Here is a 25,525-nt window from a genome sequence, read left to right as displayed (position 1 = left end):
TGTACCAGCATCTGCAGTTTTTTTTCCTACACAACTGGTTAGTTATGTTTTATTCACAAAATGCTGGAGCAACTCAGCAGGTCAGGCAGCATCTCGGGAGAGAAGGAATGGGTGACGTTTCGGGTCGAGACCCTTCTTCAGACGCAATGGATGCGCTGGTTAGTTATGTTCATGTCTTTCTTGCTTCTGAAACCACGGTGAACACAATTATTAGTTTGACGTACTTTAAAACATCCTAATGATGTGGAAGTCATTGTGTAAAGACATATTCTTTAGTATCCTGTTTCTCATCCCCTTTTTGCCTCTTTTTACCCAGTTCAAGGTAAGGCTACAGAAGATAACAGCACTGAAAACCAATTATTCTCCACTGCCTAATAATCTCCATCCCCCAGTACTATTAGAAACAATGGAGATAGTAAATGCACTGCAATTCTATAATTATAGAATCATTCTTGCTCATTGGATGGTGGAATATGTTACACCACCACTTAAAAAAAGAGGAAGAGAGAAAATAGGGAACAATAAACCCGTTCGTGGAGGAGTTGGCTGCGCCTAACGGCTGCGGCTCTCTGGCAGTCTGTTGTCTTTTTTTCTTTTTTTTTGTTTGTGTCGGTGTTGGGATGGTTTTTGTTTCTGTTTTTGGCTGTGTATGTGTGGTGGGGGTGTGTGGTGGGGGTGTGGGGCGGGGGGAAACCTTTATTTTATTAGGTCTCTTCCCCGGGGCGCGGCTCGGCTGCGGGCCTTAACATTGCCGGCGCAGCTCGGCTGCGGGACGTTTCAGTGCCCGGTGCGGCTCGGCTGCGGGCCTTAACATTGCCGGCGCAGCTCGGCTGCGGGACGTTTCAGTGCCCGGTGCGGCTCGGCTGCGGGCCTTAACATTGCCGGCGCAGCTCGGCTGCGGGACGTTTCAGTGCCCGGTGCGGCTCGGCTGCGGGCCTTAACATTGCCGGCGCAGCTCGGCCGCGGGACGTTTCAGTGCCCGGTGCGGCTCGGCCGCTGGACTTAACATCGCCCGGTGTGGCCGCGGGACGTTTCAGTGCCCGGTGTGGCCGCGGGACGTTTCAGTGCCCGGTGCGGCTCGGCCGCTGGACTTAACATCGCCCGGTGTGGCCGCGGGACGTTTCAGTGCCCGGTGCGGCTTGGCCGCTGGACTTAACATCGTCAGCGCTGTTCGGCCGCGGGACGTTTCAGTGCCCGGTGCGGCTCGGCCGTTGGACTTAACATCGCCCGGTGTGGCCGCGGGACGTTTCGGTGCCCGGGGCGGCTCGGCCGGGGGGCCTTCCATCCCCTTGCGGGGGCTGTGCGTGTCGTTTGCCTCGGTAGGGGTCGAGCTGCCTGTCCGTGGGTGCGGGGGGAAGAGAGGGGAAGTTTTGTTGCCTCCATCACAGTGAGGGGGTGTTTGGAGTCACTGTGATGGATGTTTGTGTTGGGGTCGGGTGTCCTGTGTTCTTTTCTTTTTGCTGTATTTTGTGTGACTGCTGAAATTTCGCTCGGTGTTGTGCCGAGTGACAATAAAGTGTTGTTATGTTATGTTATGTTATGTTATTTACTAAGAGGGAAAATACTAAAGTTTCATCTAAAGAATTGATTACAGGATACTTAGAGTTACAGAATCATACAGAATGGAAACAAGCCCTGAGGCCCAACTCATCAATGCCAACCAAGATCCCCCATCTAAGATAATCCCATTTACCTGCAATTGGCCCATATCCCTCTAAATTTCTCCTATCAAAATACCTGTCAAAACATCTTTTAAATATTTTACATTGTACCTGTCTCGATAACTTCCTCTGGCAGTTTGTTCCATAGACCCACCATCCTTTGTGTAAAAACATTGCCCTTCAGGTTCCTATTAAATCTTTTCCCTCTCACCTTAAATCTATGCCCTCTGGCTCTTGATTCCCCAACCTTACAACAAAAAAAACTGCGCCCTCACTCTACCCATTTCCCTCATGATTTTATATACTTAACAAAACATCAACACAGTTAGACAAAGTCAACATGGATGTATGCAAAGCTAATAGTGAATTTCTTGGGAATGTAAATGGCAGAAAAGATAACGTCAAAGTCCCGGGTTGGATCCTGAATATGGGTGCTGTCTGTACAGAGTTTGTACGTTCTCCACGTGACAGAGTGGGGTTTCTCCGGGTGCTCCGGTTTCCTTCAACACACCAAAGACGTACAGGTTTGTAGGTTAATTAGCCGGAAAAATAGTAAACTGTCTCAAGTGTGTGGGATAGTGTTAGTGTATCGCTGATCGGCACGGACTCAGTGGGCCGAAGGGCCTGTTTCCGTGCAGTATCTCTAAACTAAAACCAAACTAAACTAAATATGTCTCCCACATAAGGTTAGTGTGCAAAATTAAAGAACATGGAATTGAAGGTAACATACTGGTGTGGAATAAAGAATATTTTGCAGACAGGAAGCAGAAAGTAAGAATTAATGGCACTTGGGTTGCAGTAATGCAGTACTATGCATCAGTGCCACCGTTCCTGCCATTTACAATATATCAACAAATGCAATATTTCTAAGTTTGTCATTTACATTAAACTGGGTGGGATGTGAAAAGGATATAAAAATGTTTCAAGGCAGTTTAGACATGTGGGTGAGTAAAGATATTGCAGATGCAGTAGAATGTGTATGATTGTGACATTTTCCAGCTTTGTAGGTAAAACAGAAAGCTGGGGTATTTTTAAATGGTGATAGCTTGGGGAAATATTGAAATACTAAGCGATCAGAGTATCCTTGAACACCAGTCACTGAAAGCAAATGTGCTGCTGCTGCAAACCTATAGAAAGGTACTTGTGTAGGAAGGAACTGTCGATGCTGCTTTTTACCGAAGATACACACAAACTGCTGGAGTGACTGAAAGGGTCAGCCAGCATCCCTGGAGAAAAAGGATGGGTCACGTTTTGGGTCGGAACCCTTCTTCAGACTGAAAATAGGGTGGGGAGGTGGGAGGGTGGTAACTGGGCGTAGACAAATGGCGGAACTAATTTGGCAATAGATGGCCAAGGAAGGATGGAGCCCATAATGACCCGTTATTGGCTGGGGAAGAGATGCAGGGATGTGAATAGTGGAACTAGTAGGACCACTGGGGGGGGGGGTTACTTGAAGTTAGAGAAATCAATGTTTATACCACTGGGTTGTAAGCTGCCCAAGCAAAAAATATGAGGTGTTGTTCCTTCCTTGGTCATTGGCAATTCCAATGCACAGGAATACAGAGAGAGGTTGACTCAGCCCCGTCCATCAAAGGGCGTAACCCTCGCCTCCATCAATAGCATCTACAGAAGGCACTGTCTCAAGATGGCGTCAATTCTCATCAAGGACCACTACTCTCCTGGCGGTGCCCTCTTCTCCTCCCTTTCCCCCTCCCTCCCCCTCCCGCTCCTTCTCCCTCCTCCTCCTCCCTCCTCCTCCTCCCTCTCCTCCTCCCTCTCCTCCTCCCTCCTCCTCCTCCCTCTCCTCCTCCCTCTCCTCCTCCCTCTCCTGCTCCCTCTTCATGCTCCCATGGGGCAGTAGGTACCGAATCCTGAAGTCCCACACCGGCAAGTTCAGTAACAGCTATTTTCTTACAACTATCAAGTTCTTGAACCAACATACTACACAACCCCATTTCTATCTCGACAATGGAACACTGTCGCCTACCCCTTGCACTACCATGGACTTGATTTTTTACTAATTATGTTTTTGAGCCAATATCATGCTTTTTTTTTGCACATTTCTTTAAACAAATTATGTCCAATGTATAACTTGTGTAAAATTGGAGTTTTTCTCAATCCATGTGCCTGTGATGCCGGTGCAAGCAAGATTTTTCATTGTACCCCTATCACACTGTCTTTGGGGCAAGAAACGTGAAGCTGTCCTACTGGGGAGAAAAGCTGAGCCTATGTCTCAGATAGGCTGACCTGAAGATGAATAAATTCATTGTGATTGCTGTACAATCGACCGTTTGCTGTGAGACATAGGACTTGTACCATCTGCGATTCAATAGCTGTCACGGGGTTGTCTAAATTTGACAACTTGGCTCAATTTATTTCAGTGGTGCTTTCAAAATAGAAAGAGATGAAGATTTTTGACATTTGAATAAATGAAGGATCTTTGGCCTGAAACATTAACTCTGCCTCTACTTCCACAGATGCTGCCTGACCTGCTGGGTGTTTTCCGATTTTTGAACGAGGGGGATCTCAACAAAACCTATCGAATAATGAAAGGCCTAGATGGAGTGGATGTGAAAAGATGTTTCCAGTAGTGAGCAAGCCTAGGACCAGAGGGCACAACCTCAGTATAACAAGACTTGCCTTTAGAGCGGAGATGTGGAGGAATTTCTTCAGCCAGAGGGTGGTGAATCTGTGGAATTCATTGCCACAGATAGCTGTGGAGGCCAAGTCAATGGGTATTTTTAAAGTGGAGATTGATGGATTCTTGATAAGTAAGGGTGTTAAAGGTTACAGAGAGAAGACAGGAGAATAGGGTTGAGATGGAAAATTAGATAATCAAATGGTGGAGCAGACTTGATAGCCGAATGGTCTAATTCTGCACCAATGTCTTATGATGAACATAAGATTCCTGGGACGATGGCACTGACTATGAGGTGAAATTGTGTCCATTAAGCTTCTATTTACCAGAGTTTAAAAGAATAAGTGGAAATCTTTTGAAACCTACAAAATTCTGGCAAAGCCAGAGAAACTAAGTAGAAGAAACAAAAACAAATCGCTGGAGGTACTCAATGGATTGAGCAGCGTCTGTAGCAAGGACGGAATGGTCAAAGTTTCGGGACAAGACGTCGCATCAAGACTGAGAGTGGAGAGAGAAGGGAGGTGGTATAAAGAGGAGAGGGCGACAGGTGGGACAGGAGCCATTTGGTGATAGATGGAATGAGGAAGGGCAAAGGATGGACAGATGTAGCCAAATGAGGGAAGACAGGTGTAGACCCAGGAGTGGTGTGGGGGAGAGAGGTTTAAGGTGGTGATAAAGGTTGGATGGTGATGATAGGGATACAATATCTGACAAGAAAGGAAGTGATATGAGGACCCATTTAAGGACCCAAACAGTCTTTCCAGGTGAGACAAAGGTTCACTTGCACCTCCTCCAACCTCATCTATTGCATCCGCTGCTCTAGATGCCAACTTATTTACATCGGCGAAACCAAGTGCAGGCTCGGCAATCGCTTCGCTGAACACCTGCGCTCGGTCCGCATTGACCAAACTGATCTCCCGGTGGCCGAGCACTTTAACTCCCCCTCCCATTCCCAGTCTGACCTTTCTATCATGGGCCTCCTCCAGTGCCATAGTGAGGCCCACCGGAAATTGGAGGAACAGCACCTCATATTTCGCCTGGGTAGTTTGCAGCCCAGTGGTATGAACATCGATTTCTCCAACTTTAGATAGTTCCTCTGTCCCTCTCTTCCCCTCCTCCTTCCCAGATCTCCCTCTATCTTCCTGTCTCCACCTATATCCTTCCTTTGTCCCGCCCCCCTGACATCAGTCTGAAGAAGGGTCTCGACCCGAAACGTCGCCCATTCCTTTTCTCCCGAGATGCTGCCTGACCCGCTGAATTACTCCAGCATTTTGTGAATAGAGGACCCATTTAAGGTGAGTTAGGCCGATGAAATCAAACAGCAAACAGATTCTCCTTCGGTAGTTTTCTTTGCTCATGACTACAGCAATTTCTGTCTCTTGGTTCTCCTAGAGGGTGTTTCCCTTGGCTATGGGTTTGAAGAGTGAGGGGGTCGCAATCTTAGAATATGCGGTAAGATACTAAAGAATGAGATGAGGAAAAATCTATTCACTCAGATGAACATGCACATTCTAGAGCTAGCATTTGGAAAGTACTGTCAAAGACGTATCAAACCAGGGGCAATTAAGAACAAGTCTTAAGTAATCTGTATGTCCATAATGCTTTAGAAGCTAACGGTAGACAATGAATTATGGTGTATGCCCTGGCATCAATAAAGGACGACATCACTCAAAATATAAATGGCCACATCGGATGAAGAAAAGAGTGCTCTTGGAATTTTTGAGGCCAAATGAAAATAGTGCTGAGGTTACAAAGAGTTGATCTGTACCCTCACGAGCATTATTGCGCTTCTATTGTTTGGTTTTGTCTTGACATTTAGGTAAATCAGTCCAGGCACAGGCAACCAATTTACCAAACATGGGTCAATGCCAACACCACCAAGGTTCAGCACAATGGATTAGAACTGCAGTGAGCTGTGAATGCCATTTCTGCCTCCATCATTCTACTCCAAATGGGTACCAAAAATAAAAAGAGCAAATTTGGTAAAATGCCATGTGATGATGCCATGTTTTTAAATTAAACGTATTTATCATTTGCGGTCTGGGCGTCACTGATAAGAGCTTTTTTTTGCTGTTTAACGAGCTGTTTACATGAAATCTGAGGTTTTTATAGGACTTCTGATGTGTTCCCACTGAATCATACTGTAATGAATGCTGTGGTACCAGGGCTCAACCTCAGACAATATATGCAAGTTGCCAAAGCAGATTAACTGGAGCACAGGAGTGTAAACAGCCAAATGTGAAGAGGCATCCTATCCAACCTAATGTAATTAAAATATACACACAAGATACTAGAGTAATTCAATGCGTCAGGCAACATCTCTGAAGAAATTGGATAGGTGATGTTTTGGGTTGGGGCCCTTCTTCAGACTGCAGGTACCAACCTGAAGAAGGGTCCCAACCCGAAACATCACATATCCATTGTCTTTGTTAAACAGCATCCTTGAAGAACATTGATAAGTGATGTTTCAGGTTGGGAGCCTACTTCAGAATGTAGAAGTTGGGACGTTACATTACAGTTGTAAAATATGTTGATGAGGCTGCACTTGGAGTATTGTGTCCAGTTTAGGTCACCCTGCTGTAGGAGAGAAGCCATTAAACTGGAAAGGAAGCAGCAAAGATTTACAAGGATGTTGCTAGGACTTGAGGCCCCAAGCTATAGGGAGACAGAGGGCAGATTAGGGCTTTATTTTTTGGAGCTCAGAAGTCTGGAGGTGTATAAAATGATGAGTGGCATAGATAGGGCGAATGCACCTAGTCTTTTTCCCAGGGTAGGGAAATCAAGAACTGGAGGACATAGGTTTAAGGTGAAAGGGAAATTATGTAATAAGAACTCGAGGGGAACCATTTTTACACAGAGGGTGGTGGGTATATTAAATGAGCCCTCAGTGGAAGTAAAAGTCATTTGGACAGGTGCATGGATAGGGCAGGTGCAGAGGGATAAGAGTCAAATGCAGGCAAATGGAACTAGTTTAGATGGGACATCTTGGTCAACATGTGAGAATTGGGCTGAAGGGCCTTTTTCTGTGCTGTATGACTCTAGGACACTATGTGATCACCCATTTAACATAGCCAGAACCTATCTGTCAGAATCCTAAACTAGTCGGTGAAGTATTTGCATTCTGAGATTAACATTGTAGAATTTGCAACTTTGCAACAAGGTAACCTTAAATCATGCCAAAATGCCATTGTAAATCCATTAAAATCTGCAATTCCAAAATAAGAAAGAATCAGGTTTAAGATAAAAACCTATGCAAAATACATCAACATCTTTTTATCTTGGTGCTAAGCTAAGCTATGACTTCATTGAAATTTATTACATACTCGACCTATTCAGTTTTTTGTTGTTCAAATCTATGTTAGTATAAAATCAATCTGGCATTAACATTCAGAGCTGCATTGAGCAACGAAGTACCAGCATCAGTCAAACCTCAGTTACATGCATGAGTGGACAGAAAGGATAAAGCTGAATCAGAAGCTGATGCAAAAATGTGTGAGAAGATGGACAGCCTTGCCATTGTTACCAAAAAAGGAAAATAAGTCAATTTTATAGCAATCAACTTCCCCACAGCACAGCTTCATAATCTGTCGCTTTCTGCGTACCTTTATTATAGCACTTATTCTGTTCTATTTTACAGTGTTGGAGTCGAGATCATGACAATTTTGCTAATGCAGCTCAATATTTTATTTCACATTATCCCATTTTTGTTCTTATTCAATCAGAATACAGCACAGGCAGCAAAGTTAACATTGCAGCCGCTAAGTTTAAAGGCCTCGTAACAGCCAATAAAGTTAACAGGGAACCAGTTTTTGTGTGATTACTTTGAGGAATTGCAAAAGAGACTATTCTAAATTTTATACCATTTTCTGGTTTAATAATAAAATTGTTGGTTTTTTTGGGGGTAACGTATCAATTACATACCCCTGCACTCACTACAGTTTACACCCAGAACACTTGCTCAAGTTAATGAATGTGAAACACTTTCCCTTTTTAATTTTTTCTCAATTTTGAACCTTATCTACCCATGACAAAATAATAATTTTGGCACTAAACAGCCACTAAACAGGTGCAATAAAACCAAGCCTGTTTGGAAGTCTGGTTTTAGAACACAATTTTGATGGCAATGGTTGATTACTATAATTTGAACTTGCATGAAGGTGTTAAATAGTTACTTGCAGGGTTAGCTCAATGAGCAGAGGCAGTTTTCATGGAGCTACAGTATATTTGTGGACTCTCTCGCATCTTCTTCCACTGAAGATGTTGATTCTTCTGCTTGTGCATTGCAGCACGTCACAGGTTTGAGGGAGCATGTTGGTCTTCGCTTCAGTGCTGGTTAATCTGCTGAAGGAGGTCTACATCAGAGGGATTGTGGTTGTGTGGGGAAAAATGTCATCATATCCTCCTGACCCTCTCGCCTGTGTGAGGTAGTGTCGCACCGCCAAGCCTCATTACCTCCTCTCACCCTGATCCTGACCAAGTTTGGACACAATGTGCACGAATAACTCAGCAGGTCAGGCAGCATCTCTGGAGAACATGGATAGGTGACATTTTGGATCGAGACTATTATTCAGAGTGATTGTAGGGTGGAGAAGAAAGCTAGAGGTTCCCCTGATCCAGACAGATAATCCCAAGGGCTCCAGCTCCCACATTCCACAGGATGAACAAGAAGCAGTTCAACCTTTGGTGTCTCCACCAAGAAGCCAAGGTTATTCTATTCTTGGTAATTGAATAATGGCATGCTGCAGGCTCTTGAGTACATACACTCCCATAGACTAAGTAGCAAGCCATTTTCATCCTAATGTATAAAATTGGGTCCTTTGAACAACCTGATGTTGGAACTGCATGCCTTTCATATTAACATTATTAGTTCTACCATGGAGGGCCGTCAGAGTGGCCGTGGAGAGGATGTTTCCACTAGTGGGAGAGTCTAGGACTAGAGGTTATAGCCTCAGAATTAAAGGACGTTCTTTTAGGAAGGAGATCAGGAGAAATTTATTTAGTCAGAGGGTGGTGAATCTGTGGAATTCGTTGCCACAGAAGGCTGTGGAGGCCAAGTCAGTGGATATTTTTACGACGGAGATAGATTCTTAATTAGTACAGGTGTCAGAGGTTATGGAGAGAAGGTGAATGGGGTTAGGAGGGAGAGATAGATCAGCCATGGTCGAATGGTGGAGTAGACTTGATGGGCCGAATGGCCTGATTCTACTCCTATCACTTATGACATGACCTCTAGTGACTGGCGGGCGTGGTCTTCACTTATAGGAGGGACTGTTGATAATGGTAATTCCAACCCTTTAGTGGACCTTTGTTTTTAAACCCATGAGAGGTGATTACATAGAAAGGTACGAAACAGGAAGGTCTTTCTTCTGGATAACGAGTCTGGAAGTAAAGTGGGGGGTATTGTGGGGGGAGTCTGAACACTAAAGAGGGGGGTTTTGTATATAGCGAAGATGGTTGTCAAAAACTGCAGCAGGAATTAATGGATTTTAATAGTGATAAGTACGAGGTATTGCATTTGGGAAGTCTAACCAGGGCAGGACCAACACTGAATGGCAGGGCTCTGGGGAGTGTTGTAGAGCAGAGGGATCTATGAATGAAGGTACATAGTTCCTTGAAAGTGGCCACACACGTAGATAGGGTGGTCAAGAAGGCTTACGGCACTTTGGTCAGTGTATCGAGTAGAGAAGTTGGGAAGTTATGCTACAGTTGTATAGGATGTTGGCTAGGTCACATTTGGAGTATTGTGTTCAGTTTTGGTCATCCTGTTGTAGGAAAGTTGTTGTTAAGCTGGAAAGGGTGCAGTGAAGATTTACGAGGATGTTGCCAGCACACGAGGGCCCGACCTATAGGGTGAGGTTCAGCAGGCTGAGACTTTACTCCTTGGAACCCACGAGGATGAGGTGCGATCTCATAGAGGTGTATAAGTTCATGAGTAGATTAGATGAGCTAAATGCACAGTCTTTTACTCAGAGCAGGGGTATTTATTCTAAGATGGCGATGTCTGATGGCAGACTCCCCACCTCTCACTTTCCTGACCTCTGGAGAATGGAGGCCTGGTCTACTCCATCCCACCTCAAATGGCACAATTGCCATCCCAGGAACCTTCCTGGCAAACCTTTGTAGACCCCTGCTGCAGCAATGTATCTAATTTATTTGGTGATATATAATTGAATGTAAATTGAATGCAATCTTCCTAGCCAATTACATAATACTCCACATGTGGTTTTACCAAGGGCTTGTACACTTGCAGTTATAATCCTTACTTAACCAGCTCCCTAAAAGTGTCAACACTAGTGGACAGAGTGCTAAGGAAGGTATACGATATTCTTGCCTTCTTCTATCAGGGCATTGATGGAAGGTTCACACCTACACAGTGTAACCTTGAAGCCATGAATGAGCAATCTGATACTTGGAGCCACATCTGAGCCACATTCCTTTTCACCAAAGATGCTGTCTGACCCGCAGAGTTGCTCCAGTATCTGCGCTATAATCCAGCATCTTCCGTTCCTTCAAACACATTTCGCCATATCTGACCTTCGGCTCCACAACTGAAGTCTCAACAGACTCACAGGGAGGGGTGAAAATGAATAGAAACATAGATATTAAAAATAGGTGCAGGAGGAGGCCGTTCAGCCCTTCGAGCCAGCACCGCCATTCAATGTGATCATGGCTGATCATTCTCAATCAGTACCCCGTTCCTGCCTTCTCCCCATACCCCCTGACTCTGCTATCCTTAAGAGCTCTATCCAGCTCCCTCCTGAATGCATTCAGAGAATTGGCCTCCACTGCCTTCTGAGGCAGAGAATTCCACAGATTCACAACTCTCTGACTGAAAAAGTTTTTCCTCATCTCTGTTCTAAATGGCCTACCCCTTATTCTTAAACTGTGGCCCCTTGTTCTGGACTCCCCCAACATTGGGAACATGTTTCCTGCCTCTAACGTGTCCAACCCCTTAATAATCTTATTCGTTTCGATAAGTTCTCCTCTCATCCTTCTAAATTCCAGTGTATACAAGCCTAGTCGCTCCAGTCTTTCAACATATGATAGTCCCGCCATTCCAGGAATTAACCTAGTAAACCTATGCTGCACGCCCTCAATAGCTGATCATCCAAAATCAGTACCTCATTCCTGCTTTCTCCCCTTGATTCTGTTAGCCCTAAGAGCTATATCTAACTCTATCTAATGTACATACTAACTCCATCTGTACACAGAGAATGGGAGAACGGGAGACTACAGAATCACAGGGATCATAAAAACTAGCACAAGAACCCATGTGTGTTTTTTAAATAAGTGGCATTTGGCTAGCAAGCTGCCTATTGTAGAACAAAGAAAATTGAACATAGGACATAGAACATAGAACAGTCACACAGGAATGGGCTCTTTGGTTCAGTGTCTGTGCCATTCATGATATCAAGTTAAACTAATCTCTGCCTGCATGTGATCCATATCCTCTCCATTCCCTGCATATCCACGTGCTGACCCAAAAGCCTCTTAAATGCCACTGTCGGATTTACTTCCACCACCATCCTTGGCAACATGTTCCAGGCACCCACTATTCTCGGTGTAAAAAATCTGACCCGCACATCTCCTTTAAACTTTGCCTCTCTCAAAGTCTTTGACTTATCCACCCAGGGAAAAAGGTTGTGACTGTCTGCCCTATCTATGCCTCTCATAATTTTATAAACTTCTATCCTTTGGTTATATGTAATATGTATTCTTTGGTTATATGTAATATTTTTTTACCACTCAACTGCATGTATTATTTTTTTATTCCCTGGCTGTCTGTCCTATTCTCTAATCACTGTCTGCATATTTTGCTTGCTGTTTTTTTTCCTCACGATCTTACACTCTGCACATTGGCTGCATATACATTCTTTCTTTGCACTGACTGCGTGCGTAACTCTCTATACTGTTGTTGTTGTACACACTGCTTTCTATACCTAGACTGAATGTGCTGCCATTTATTCCCTGGCTGTTCTTCATTCCTTCTGGCTGCATGCACAACACCCTCTGCCCACATCCTCTCTGCACCTCGACTTTACATACCTGCCATCAAACACTTCTCCTTATCCCCGTCTTTAAAGTAGATGGCTGCTCTTACAGCCCTCTGTATACTACATGTCTGTGAAATGTTTTCTCTTCTTTTACCCGCATTTTATGTCATCAGCAAGCTTAGAAATGAAACATTTGATTCCTTCATCCAAATGATTGCGATGTTGTATAGAGCACCAATCACTGCTGTACCTCAATAATCACTGCCTACCGTCCTAAAAACCCGAACGTTTTTTACACTGAGAGTATTGGGAGTCTGGAACGCACTACCTGGGGTGGTGGCTGATACGATAGTGGCGTTTAAGAGGCTTTTATATAGGCACATAGAAGTGCAGGGAATAGAGGGACATGGATTATGTGTAGGGACATGAGATCAGTTGAACTTGCCATCATGTTCAACACAAACATCGTGGGCTAAAGGGCCTACTCTCAGGTTTACTCCTACTCTCTGTTTCCTATCGATAGACCAATTTTCAATCCATGCCAGTATATTGCCCCCAGTCCCATGTGCTGTAATTTTGCATACTGACCTCTTATGTGGGATGTTAACATAGTCTTTTGAAAATTAGGATGTATCACTTCCACTAGTTCTCCCTTATTTATTTTACCAACTACATCCTCAAACATCTCCAAATGTCAAACATATTTCCCTTTTATAAATCCATATTAAGGTTGTCTAATCCCATTGATTGTCATGAGGTTTCCTATCAATCACATCCTTTGTAATACTCCGGCAGTTTTTCTACTTCCGGCGTCAGACTAACAATCTGTAGTTTTCACTCCCCCTCTTTGTTTAAATTGCGTGGTCACATTCGGAATTTGCCGGAATTATCCCTAATCTGCAGAGTTTTGTGGAGAACAACAAAGTACCCATCATGAAAAGGCATTCGGACAGGTACGTAGATAGGAAAGGTTTGTAGGGATATGGGCCTAAAACGTGTAGGTGGGCCCAGGGGATTAGTACAGTTGGGTCATCTTGGTCAGCATGGGCAAGTTGGGCCAAAGGGCCTATTTCCATGCCCAATGACGCTAGGACTCTATCGCCATAGCTACGCATTTTAATATGCCAGAATATAGATTATCTGCCCCACAGATAGCAGGAACCAGGATCAATAACCCTGGGACAGGAAAGGGGCATTTTATTTGTCCATAAAATAAGTGGTAGAGAGGGCAACTGAGATGCTGAAGCCATGCTCTCGGTCCGCGTTAACCAATCTGATCTCCCGGTGGCTGAGCACTTCAACTCCCCCTCCCATTCCCAGTCTGGCCTTCCTGTCGTGGGCCTCCTCCTGTGCCATAATGAGGCCCACCGGAAATTGGAGGAACAGCACCTCATATTTCGTTTGGGCAGCTTACAGCCCAGCGGTATGAACATTGACTTCTCCAACTTTAGATAGTTCCTCTGTCCCTCTCTTCCCCTCCCCCTTCCCAGATCTCCCTCTATCTTCCTGTCTCCACCTATATCCTTCCTTTGTCCCGCCCCCCTGAAATCAGTCTGAAGAAGGGTCTCGACCCGAAACGTCGCCCATTCCTTCTCTCCTGAGATGCTGCCTGACCTGCTGAGTTACTCCAGCATTTTGTGAATAAATGCTTTACAAGCCGTGCGTTACATGCCCAGACAGACAAGGGTTTGGGGGATGGGTGTCAGGGGAGACTTGCAATGATTGTCTTCAGACGTTGTTTCCAAGATTACAGTGGCTTGCAATGCATTGCGTGACTTTGCTCAGTCGGGGAATACCCCCTGATCTTGCAGAGCAAATACTCATGGAGCTCGATAATGATGAGCCTGTTGTCTTGCCTCGGGGAGCACTGGAGGCTGGAATGGTCACAGGCAGAGGAATCGCTATGAATCAGTGGTGGCTGATGGCTTTGCTTACTGATTACCTCCCCTCTCCCGTGGAAGCGCACAAGGATAGTGTGAAGGAAGGATTGTGGTCTTCATGTCTTTCATTTTAAAGTCTGAAAATTCAAAACTCTTCTTCTTTAAGATAATAAACAGGAATCGTTGGATTGTTAACCCCGTGTTGCATTATGACACGTTTGGGCATTAATGTTTGCTGCTGAAAACGTGTTTACGATCTTATTTAGTAGCTGCAACAATTGCAATAGTAGCAAATACAAATAACAAAAATAACATCAATATTTCAAGCCCAGAACACTTCCTAAGATGTCCATCACACACAACACTCTTCCTCATTAGAGTGACTGTAAAGTTTGTACAGCCCTTGTAGGTTATGAGCACCTGAATTATGGACATACCATACATTTGAGCAGAAGAAACAGAGTGTCGGGGTAGCTCAGCGGGTCAGGCAGCATCTCAGGAGGATATGGATAATCGACATTTCATGTTGGGTCCCTTCTTCAGACTGATGGAAACCATACATTCTTCAGACACCATGCATTCGATCGGTGTTTGGGAAAGCAGTGGGATGGATGGGGATGGGTTTGCTGGCTGCTGTCGGCATCCTCTGCCAGGTGGGACAGAGACATTTCTGAAGGCCTTCTCTCCCCACTCCTCAAGCCACAACAGACTAGGATTGGGTCAGGCCGCACAGAACTGGGAGCACTGATTAGATTTACTTGCTCCTTTGCTGAGTCAGTGATACCAGCTGTGTCCACTGCATCTGCTCAGACTCCTATCATTGCTATTTCTACGATCCTCTACCATACATTGGTTTTGTTCATTTCCCATGAATTTCCGATGTACCAACAGTTCAGGTTAGAAACATGGAAAACATAGAAAAATAGGTGCAGGAGTAGGCCATTCGGCCCTTTGAGCCAGCACCCCTTCAATATGATCATGGCTGATCACCTAAAATCAGTACCAAGTTCCTGCTTTTTCTCCATATCCCTTGATTTCTTTAGCCCCAAGAGCTAAATCTAACTATCTCTTGAAAACATCCAGTGAATTGGCCTCCACTGCCTTCTATGGCAGAGAATTCCACAGATTCACAACTCTCTGGGTGAAGAAACTTCTCGGCATCTCAGTCTTAAATGGCCTACCCCTTTATTCTTAAACTGTGACCCCTGGTTCTGGACTCTTCCAACATCGAGAACATTTTTCCTGCACCCAGCCTGTCCAATCCTTTAAGAGTGTTATGTTTCTATAATATTCCCTCTTATCCTTCTAAATTCCAGTGAATACAAGCCCAGTCAACCCATTCTTTCAGTCCTGCCATCCTGGGAATTAACCTGGTGAACCTACGCTGCACTCCCTCAATAGCAATAATGTCCTTCCTCAGATTAGGAGACCAAAATTGCACACAATACTCCAGGTGCGGTCTCACCAGGGTCCTGTACAACTGCAGTAGGACCTCCTTGCTCCTAAACTCAAATCCTCTCGCAATGAAGGGCAACATGCCATTAGCTTTCTTCACTGCCTGCTGTACCTGCATGCTTACTTTCAGTGACTGATGTACAAGCACACTCAGGTCTCCTTGCACCTCCCTTTTTCTTAATCTGACACCATTCAGATGATAATCTGCCTTCCTGTTCTTGCCACTAAAGTGGATAACCTCACATTTATCCACATTACACTGCATCTGTCATGCATCTGCCCACTCACCCAACCTATCCAAGTCACCCTGCAGTCTCATAGCATCCTCCTCGCAGCTCACACTGCCACCCAGCTTTGTGTCATCCGCAAACTTGGAGATGTCACATTTAATTCCCTCATCTAAATCGTTAATATATATTGTAAATAACTGGGGTCCCACCACTGAGCCTTGCGACACCCCACTAGTCATTGCCTGCCATTCTGAAAAGGACTCATTAATTCCTACTCTGCTTCCTGTCTGCCAACCAGTTCTCTTTTCTTGTCAATACCCTACCCCCCAATACCATGTGCTTTAATTTTGCACACTAATCTCTGGTGTGGGACCTTGTCAAAGGCTTTTTGAAAGTCCAGATACGCCACATCCACTGGCTCTCCCCTATCCATTCTAATTATTACATCCTCAAAATATTCCAGAAGATTAGTCAAGCATGATTTCCCCTTCATGCTGACTTTGACCGATCCTCTCACTGCTTTCCAAATGCGCTCCTATTACATCTTTAATAATCGACACAAGCATCTTCCCCACTACCGATGTCAGGCTAACTGGTCGAAAAATTCCCTGCTTTCCCTCTCCCTCCTTTCTTAAAAAGTGGAGTTACATTGACTACCCTCCAGTCCACAGGAACTGATCCAGAGTCTCTAGAACATTGGAAAATGATCGCCAATGCATCCACGATTTCTAGGGCCACCTCCTTGAGTACTCTGGGATGCAGACCACCAGGCCCTGGGGATTTATCTGCCTTCAGTCCCAACAGCTTACCCAACACCATTTGCTGACGAATGTGGATTTCCTTCAGTTCCTCCCTCCCCCTAGATCCTCGGTCCCCTAGTATTTCTGGGAGATTGTTTGTGTCTTCCTTAATGAAGACATAAGCAAAGTCCTCATTTAACTGTTCTGCCATTTCATTGTTTCCCATTATAAATTCACCTGTCTCTAATTGTAAGGGACCTACATTTGTTTTCACTAATCTTTTCCTTTTTACATATCTAAAGAAACTTTTAGAGTCAGTTTTTATATTCCCCGCAAGCTTTCTTTCACGCTCTTTTTTCCCCCCATCTTAATTAACCCCTTTGTCTGTTGAATTCTCAGGCATGGAACCCTGTCTTAACAGTTCTCAGGCATGGAACCCTGTCTTAACCTGGGGACTGCCTGTACCTAATAACAGTAATTGGTTTACAAATATCAAACACAATTTGTTAGACGTGTTTGAGATTATCCAAACCCACCTCCAGCCCGTCTCAACAGTTCAATGACTGCGGCAACCAAAAAGGTGTCGACACTTGTGTTCTGCCTAGGTGGGGTCTGCTGGATGATTTTACCGGGCTGTATGCCAAACAAAACATTTCACTATAAGTACATGTGGCAATAAAGTATCATTGAATCTTTGAACTGTATCTTTGTCTTTGCTCTTTGCCTTTCCTTTGATGCAACTCTTGGTACGACAATGGGTTAAGCTCCATGGTGTGATGCTGTTTAACGGTCAGTGCTATTGGGAACACTGCATGCTGGTGGGCTTGTTGTGTACCAATGCAGGGTATGCAAGGCTTGGGGAGTGTGCGGCTCTTAAATCAGACACCTGCATGACAGTTGTGCCTACTGTATGCCCGCCATGATCAGATGGGATTGTCTATTCTTAACTAGAGCCATCCTCATAGCTTCACCTGGTGGAGGATAAACATTCATTGTCGCCTTTGGTTCAACTCAGCTACTGAATTTTTAAATCCAGCAACTAGCGAGTCTTGCCATAGAATGTTCCCTAGTATGCAATACCTTCCCTGTCTCACTGGAAATTGAGGAGCATCAAATGCAATCATTACAGGGTCCTCGATTTGCCAAGCGTCATACTCACCTCTGCAGCCCCAATTATCCACAGGATAAGGAGGTCCAGATCAAGGAGGTCCAGGATATGCAGAGAGCGGTTACAGTTGGAGGGCATTCATCTCCCTAGGTTCTATGCTCTCAAGCATCCACCTGCAGTTGATGCAGTGTCCTTAAAGATCATCTGTCCACTCACCTCTCTGCCCAGGCATTGAGTTTTTTATCCCCTCACCACCCATTGAACCATGCTGATGTTTCTTCGGACTTATTTTTCCAAGCAGCCAAAGCCTTATTTTCCTTTGCATTACAGACCATGCATCATCACTCCAGCCAAATCCTCCTCTAAATGGAGATTCACAGATTCTTAATTAGTAAGGATGTCAAGGGTTATGAGGAGAATGGGGTTGAGAGGGAACGATTGATCTGCCATGATTGAATGTCGGAGTGGACTCGATGGGCCAAATGGTCTACCTCTGCTCCTATGGTTTAAAAATTTATGAACTTCCAATGTCGTTTGTCTGCACCATGTTTTATCTACAGGTCGGAGTAGGTCTTTCTTTAACCTTGCATTCTGTCTGCCCAACACGTTGTGCAAAATTAGAGATAATTTCCAATTCTTTGCAAGTGAATGAAACTATTCAAGAAGAATGAAATTGCTCACATATATTTCAATACTTCGACCGTTCATCCAACTGTGCAAAAGTTATTAACACTTGTAATTTATTTACTTAAGGATTTTCAAAGATTCCTGTTTAACAAAAAAACGTTGATAATCCCTAAGTGAAATAATTGGAAGATTTTTGCAATCACTCTGTTGGAATTAAACAGAGTAACAGGACAATTGCTCAGGCAGCTGCCCAATGCAGCTGTCTCTGGGGACATTCAGGCTGTGTTCATCATTTGCAAGGCTGGGCTTCATGCTGGTGCCCTGCACATTAGTGAAGCCTTTTCAGCAGCAGATCTAGCAGCCCCCACGAGAAAACCGTTCCACGTAGATTCATCACTCGCTATCACAAAAGGTTAATGTGACCAGAGGAGCAGCAGGGATGGTGACCATGTGCAACGGGTCAGGACAAGCATCATCCCACACGTTACCCAGTGCTGATACATCTTTGAGAAGAAATTAGAAGTTATCATGCTTCCTATATTTAAACTCCCATGTTTAAAACCTTCATAAGTCTTTCACCATTCTCTGCACTCACTCCTCATTTAAACCTTTTACAGATCCAGCGCAGAAACAAGCTCTTTGGCCCAGCGAGTCCGTGCCAACCAGCAATCACCCCGTACATTAGTTCTATCCGGCACACTAGGGACAAATGACATCTTTTTACTAAAGCCAATTAACCTACAAACCTGCACATTCTTAGAATGTGGGAGGAAACCGGAGCACCTGGAGAAAACCCACGCGGTCATAGGGAGAACTCCATACTGATGGCACCCATAGTCAGGATCGAACCTGGCTCTCTAGTGCTGAAAGGCAGCCGCTCAACCGATATGCCCCACTGCCGCCGTTAAAATGTTTAACAATGTTGAGGTTTAAATTTCATATAGTGGCTACAGAAGGATTGAGGAATGAGGTTTCCTTTATAGTGAAAATGTTAAAATGATGGATAGAGTAAATTCTGTACGAATTTAGTCTGGGACAAATAAATGTTATATTTAAATACAAAGTGTTTCCAGTAATGGCAGGATACAGGACTTGAGGGCACAACATCAGACCAAAATGATGTAGCTTACGAATGGTGACGAGGAGGAATTTCTTTAGCCAGAGGGTGATGAATCTGTGGAATTCATTGCTACAGACAGCGGTGGAGGCCAAGTCATTGGATATTTTTAAAGTGGCGATCACTAGATTCCTGATTAGTTAGGGTATCAAACGTTACTGGGAGAAGGCAGGAGAATGGAGTTGAGAGAGAAAAATTGATCAGCCACGATAGGATGGCGAAGCAGACTAGATGGGCTGAATGGCCTAATTCTGCTCCTAAGTCTTACAAACATGAACCTACTGTATAATGGAGAAACCTAATAATATGTGTATACTTAACACTTGCAGAAAGCCATTCTATAGTAGGCTATAATCAAATCTAACTAAAAAGATAAGTATTTGTATTCATTTGGGGAGAGTTGTGTTCAGCATAGTTAACAATGAAATATTTGTGCTTTGTTATTGTACATGACTGTCTCGTGAACTACTTGATAGTTCAGCCGAAAAGGAATCAGATAGCAAGGTGAATGTTACTCAAGTAAAATGGATATAACATCAATCAAACGGTGAAGATCCCAAAACATCACTGTGGCTGCTGCCTTACAATGCCAAAGACTAGGGTTTAATCCTGATACGGACGCTGTCTGAAGAAGGGTCTCGACCCGAAACGTCACCCATTCCTTCTCTCCCGAGATGCTGCCTGACCTGCTGAGTTACTCCAACATTTTGTGAATAAATCGATTTGTACCAGCATCTGCAGTTATTTTCTTATACTGTCTATACAGAGTTGTACGTTCTCCATGTGACCGTGTAGGTTTCCCTGGGTGCTCTGGTTTCCTCCCACACTCCAAATACGTACGTGTTTGTAGGTCAATAGGCTTCTGTAAATTGTCTCTCGTGTGTAGGGTAGTGTTAGTGTACAGGGTGATAGCTGATTGATGTAGACTCAGTGGGCTGAAGGGCGGGTTTCCATGCTGTATGTCGAAAGCCTAAAGTCTGAACACATTGTTTTCGAACTAAAAACGGGTGATGCATTGGCTGTGAACCACCAGGTCAGAAGTGGCAGTATCTCAGCTACATTATATTGCAGAGGGAAGAAGGGCAGTGATCTGGTCAAGTGGACACAAGGGACATGCAATTAATTCAGATGGATTTGACAATGGCATGACATAACTTAAATGCATGCAAAGCTGGCTCAAATAATCATCTTTTGTAGGTTCCTTATGAAAGTTTATATTTAATACATTGGGACCCTAGTTAGTTCCATTGAAAAACACATATCATGCTAGTCCTATGGACAGGCTGACCAGGCATCAGCTGTGTACTCACATGGTGAAGCACTCTTTGTATTGTAGGGTTGTTTGTGACTGTACAACTATGCCATTATAATTTCAGAGATAGGAAGGTTTACTGCCGCAATTGACCACACTTTACCGCAATTGAAGCCAATTTACATAGTTGGACTGGAGGAGGGAGTTTCTTTGCCTCCCAAAAATATTTTCACTACTTGAACATGTTGGTTATTGAAGAGTGACCATTTCCACCACTTCAGCTCTATGAATTGCTTGGAATTCCATGCTTGGTTTCCTCAGTGATTGAGAAAAGCTGGCTTTGTTTTTTTACTTTGAAAAAAGGGAAGATAGCGGATGGGGGTGTGTGTAAAGGGTTGAGGGGGGGGGAGAGGTAAAGAGCTGGAGGCAAGAAAAGACCAGGACCAATTAAGGCCAGCCATAAATGACCGCAGGCAGCGTGTTGCTAGCAGGTCCATTGTTGGTCAGGCAAGGTGTGATCTCAAGAGAACCAATGTGGAGAACTGTGGACAAACACAAAATACTGGAGAAACTCAGTGGGACAGAAGGTTCCAGTTCTCTGGAGAGAAGGAATGGGTGACGTTTCGGATCGAGACCCTTCTTCAGACTGAGAGTCTGGGGAGAGGGAGACACAGAGATAAGGAAGTGTAAGGTGTAAAAATGAGACATCAAAGGGGATGTGGGTCAAGGACAATGTAGAATTTGTTAGCTAGGAGAAGGTGACAACGAAGCATACAGAAATAAAATTTAATCAGGGGGACAGTCAGACTGGTTGCAGAGCTAGGAAGGGGGAGGGATGGAGAGGGAGGGAAAGCAAGGGTTACTTGAAGTTAGAGATATTCATACCACTGGGGTTTAAGCTGCCCAAGCGAAATATGAGGTGCTGTTCCTCCAATTTGCACTGGAGAACTGGTAAAATGGCTAGGGGGGGGAAGAAGGGGCCAAGGAGGGAGGGAGTGTGGGAGTATGGGATGAATTTACTTAAGATTAAAGGATTCAATGTTCATATTGCCGGGTTGCAAGCGACCCAAATACAATATGAGGTGCTGTTCAATTTGCATGTGTCCTCACTCTGACAATGGACGAAGCCCAGGACAGAAAGGTCAGTATGGGAATGGAAAGAGGAGTTGAACTGATTGGTTCTGGGTGATCCTGTAGGCCTAGGCTGACCGAGTGCAAGTGTTCAGCAAATCTACGTTTGGTCTTGCCGATGTACAGGAGCCCACACCAGGAACACCAGATGCAGTAGATGAGGTTAGAGGAGGTTACATATGAGCCGCTGCCTAACCTGAAAGGACTGTCGAGGTCCCTGGATGGAGTCGAGTGAAGAGTATAAGGATAGGTTTAGACACAAAGTGCTGGCATAAACCAGCATCTGCAGTTCGTTGTTTCTACAATTATGCAAGGGTCATCATTCGACAGGCTGACACTAAATAAATATGGATACATCAAGTAGGGCCCATCAAGGGCATTGGTGGTGATAACCTGGGAATAGCCATCACTGAAGGAAGACTCTAAATGTGGAAGTTAGAGAAGATCACCATCACCATGGGAGCTAACCAGTTCACCTCGCAAGGTTAGCATTTAAGTCCTAGTCATAGGTCTTGTGATTTTGCAAAATGAGTGTTAAGTTAGAACGGTGAATCAACCAGTGACTTAAGGGAAATTGATTGTATGTTGGCATGTCTAAGTAACTTGAGTACTAATAAAGAGAAAGTTGTACTGAACCTTAGTTTGAGAGCCTCTTTTTTCGAAACATCGGTTGATGTGTTATAGATTATACAAATATTATGAAGGAGGCGGTATTGGAGATCATGAAATGCATAAAGGTATGCATAACTTTGCATAAAGATAAATCCCTGGGGTCTGTCCAAGTGAATGCTAGGATTTTACAGGAAGCCAAGAATGAGATTGTTTGTTGTCCTGCAGAGGTTTTTCTATCTTTGTTAACCACAGGTGAAGTAGTGGCAGACTGGAGCATTACTAACGTTGTGGTTTTACTTAAGAAGGGCGGCAGGAATAAACTAGTTAACTATATGCTGGTGAGCTTCACGTCAGCAGGGGTCAGTTATTGAAAGGGATTGTGAGACATGGGATTAACTTGCATTTGGAAAGGCAAGGACTGGGGAAGGATAATTAGCATTGCCTTGTCTGTGAGAAATCATGTTTCACAAATTTAATAGCGTGTTTTGATGAAGTAAACAAGAGGATTTATAAAGGCAGGGTGCTGGATTCTGTTGATGTGAACTTTAGCAAGGCTGTTGTCAAGGTTCTGCATGGTAGGCCAGTCTGGGAGGTTAGAACACATGGGATTTAGGGTGAGCCAGCTAATTGGGCACAGTGGAGTGGAGGCAGAGAGTGGCCATGTGGGGTTGTTTTTAGAAACAAGGAACTGCAGATGCTGGTTTACATCAAAGATGGACACAAAGTGCTGGAGTAATTCAGTGGGACAGGCTGCATCTGTGGAGAAAAAGATGGGTGATGATTTGGGTCAGGACCCTTCTTCAGTCTATTCAGAGGTGCCCCAGCATGGCTTCGTCAATCTGATTACTTTTTTTGAGGAAGTAACAAAGTCTATTGATGAGGGCAGTTTAGTAATTGTCATTTAACTGGATTTCAGTCAGGCCTGCAACAAGGTCCCACATGGCCAAAATGGCTAGGGCCTGTGGGATTAGGGCAAATTGTCAAATGAGATTCAAAATTGGCTTGGCAATGGGAGACAGAGGGCGATGTGGATGGGTGTTTGTAAGCTTTTGTAGTTAGATGCCTATAACTTGTGGTTTTTCTTTCTTTCGTATGTCAACTACAACAATCAAAAGTGGCAATTGGTGCTTCAGAGTACCGTAGTTGACGCTTTGCTGCAAGTTTTGCCAGTTCTGTAGAACTACCCAGGGTGGACGATGAGGACGTAAAGCAGCTCCCACCCCATAACTTGCGGCGTTCCATAGGATCAGTGCTGGGACCATTGCTGTTTGTGACTTATGTGATGGACTTGGATGTTGACATTGGGGGCATTATCCATAAATTTGGGGAGTTTAGTGGGGTTGTTGGCAGTGAGAAATGTAGTCTTAGCCTACAGGGTGATATTGATGTGTTGGTTTAATGATGTGTTGGTACAACGGCATGAAAAATGGCAGATAGAGTTTAATCCTGACAAATGTGAGGTGATGCATTTCAGGTGTACTTATAAGGCAAGCTCATGCCACATGAATGAATTGGTCCAGGGGAGCATTGAGGAACAGAGGAACCTTGGCAGATCCCTGAATGTGGCCGTGCAGGTAGATATCATGGTTAAAAAAAGGCATGGCCTTCTTTAGTTGGGACTCTGAATACAAGAACAGAGAGATTATTCTCCAAGTTTATAAAAACATTGATAGACACAAAATTCTGGAGTTGGGTCAGTGGGTCAGGCAGCAGCCCTGGAAAAAAGGAATAGGTGACCTTTCAGGTCGGAACCCTTCTTTAAACATTGGTCAGCTGGAGTACCGTGTGCAGTTTTGATTACCACATAATGGAATGACACAAAACTCTTGGAGATGGTGCAGAGGAGTTTCCCAGCGATATTGCCTGTGATGGAGCTGTTCATTTATGTGGAAAGACTGGAGAAGCTCAGTCTGGTTTTGCCTGGAGCGGAGGACATTAAGAATGGGCATAATTGAGGCATATAAATGGTTTAGATAGAGTAGGCTATAGCAAAATGTTTCCCTTGTGAATAAAACCAGAAGACATAGATTAATGTAACGAGTAAAGAAATTGGAAGGGATCTGAGGGGGATTTTTTTCACCCAGAGAATGGTGAGTATCTGGAATGTGCTGCCGGAGAGAGTGGTGGGAGCAGAGTTGCTGACAGCATTTAAGAAGTGTCTCGATGAGCATCTAAATGACCTTGGCATAGACGGCTATGGACCAAGTGCTGGAGAAAGAGATTAATTACGGTGGGTGCCCACTGGTAGATGTTGTTGTGGTGGCCTGTGCCCATACTACATGACTCTATGACTCTATTTCCCCCACTCACCTTCGCAACGATGAACTCTTAAGGCAACATGACAAGGTGGATGGGGTGAAAATGTCACATTGCGTATTGATCACAAACTGCATTCTGGTTATCAAAGTAGTTCAATAGTTCAATGGGTCAATGGTGATTTTATTGTCGCAAGTGTGAAGTGCAAATGCACAGTGAAATTCTTTTCTTACAAACAGTGCAGTAGAGTATTGCCGTACCTAAGTGCTCCCCGGGTAACAAATTGTACAGGAATAGGCCATTGATCCCCCGTGCAAGAAGCCACGCTCTTGGTAATATGAGTGGTGCCTGTCCCACGCAAGCCCCAGGCTGCTGTGGGCCTCCTGCCATTGACTTCTCTTGGACACGCACCAGGGGGCACCTCCCGCAGCCGACCTCGAGGGTACGGTAGGCCAGACCTCAGTCGTCTCTCCTCTCCTACCATCCTCACTCCTCGCCAGTCCTGTCCATTGTCATCGACGACTCCATCCTCCCGGTCTCCAGTCTTCAGGGGATGAAGACTGCTGCTTACAACCCAGCGGTTTGAATATTGATTTCTCCAACTTCAAGTAATCCTTGCTTTCCCTCCCTCTCTGCCCCTCACTCCCTCTCTAGTTCTCCGACTAGTTTCATTGTCCTCCTGATTGATTATTACTGCTTGCATGCCTCGTTGCCACGTTCCCTTCATCCAACAATGAACCATTGAACGTTTCCTTGATTATCATCTACTTTGATCTGTCCTTTTCACACCGTACACATTCTTTGTATCCTTCCATATCTCGTTT

This window comes from Rhinoraja longicauda, chromosome 22 (assembly GCF_053455715.1).
Source record: "Rhinoraja longicauda isolate Sanriku21f chromosome 22, sRhiLon1.1, whole genome shotgun sequence".
Lineage (NCBI taxonomy): Eukaryota > Metazoa > Chordata > Chondrichthyes > Rajiformes > Arhynchobatidae > Rhinoraja > Rhinoraja longicauda.
This window is presented reverse-complemented; position numbering follows the sequence as displayed.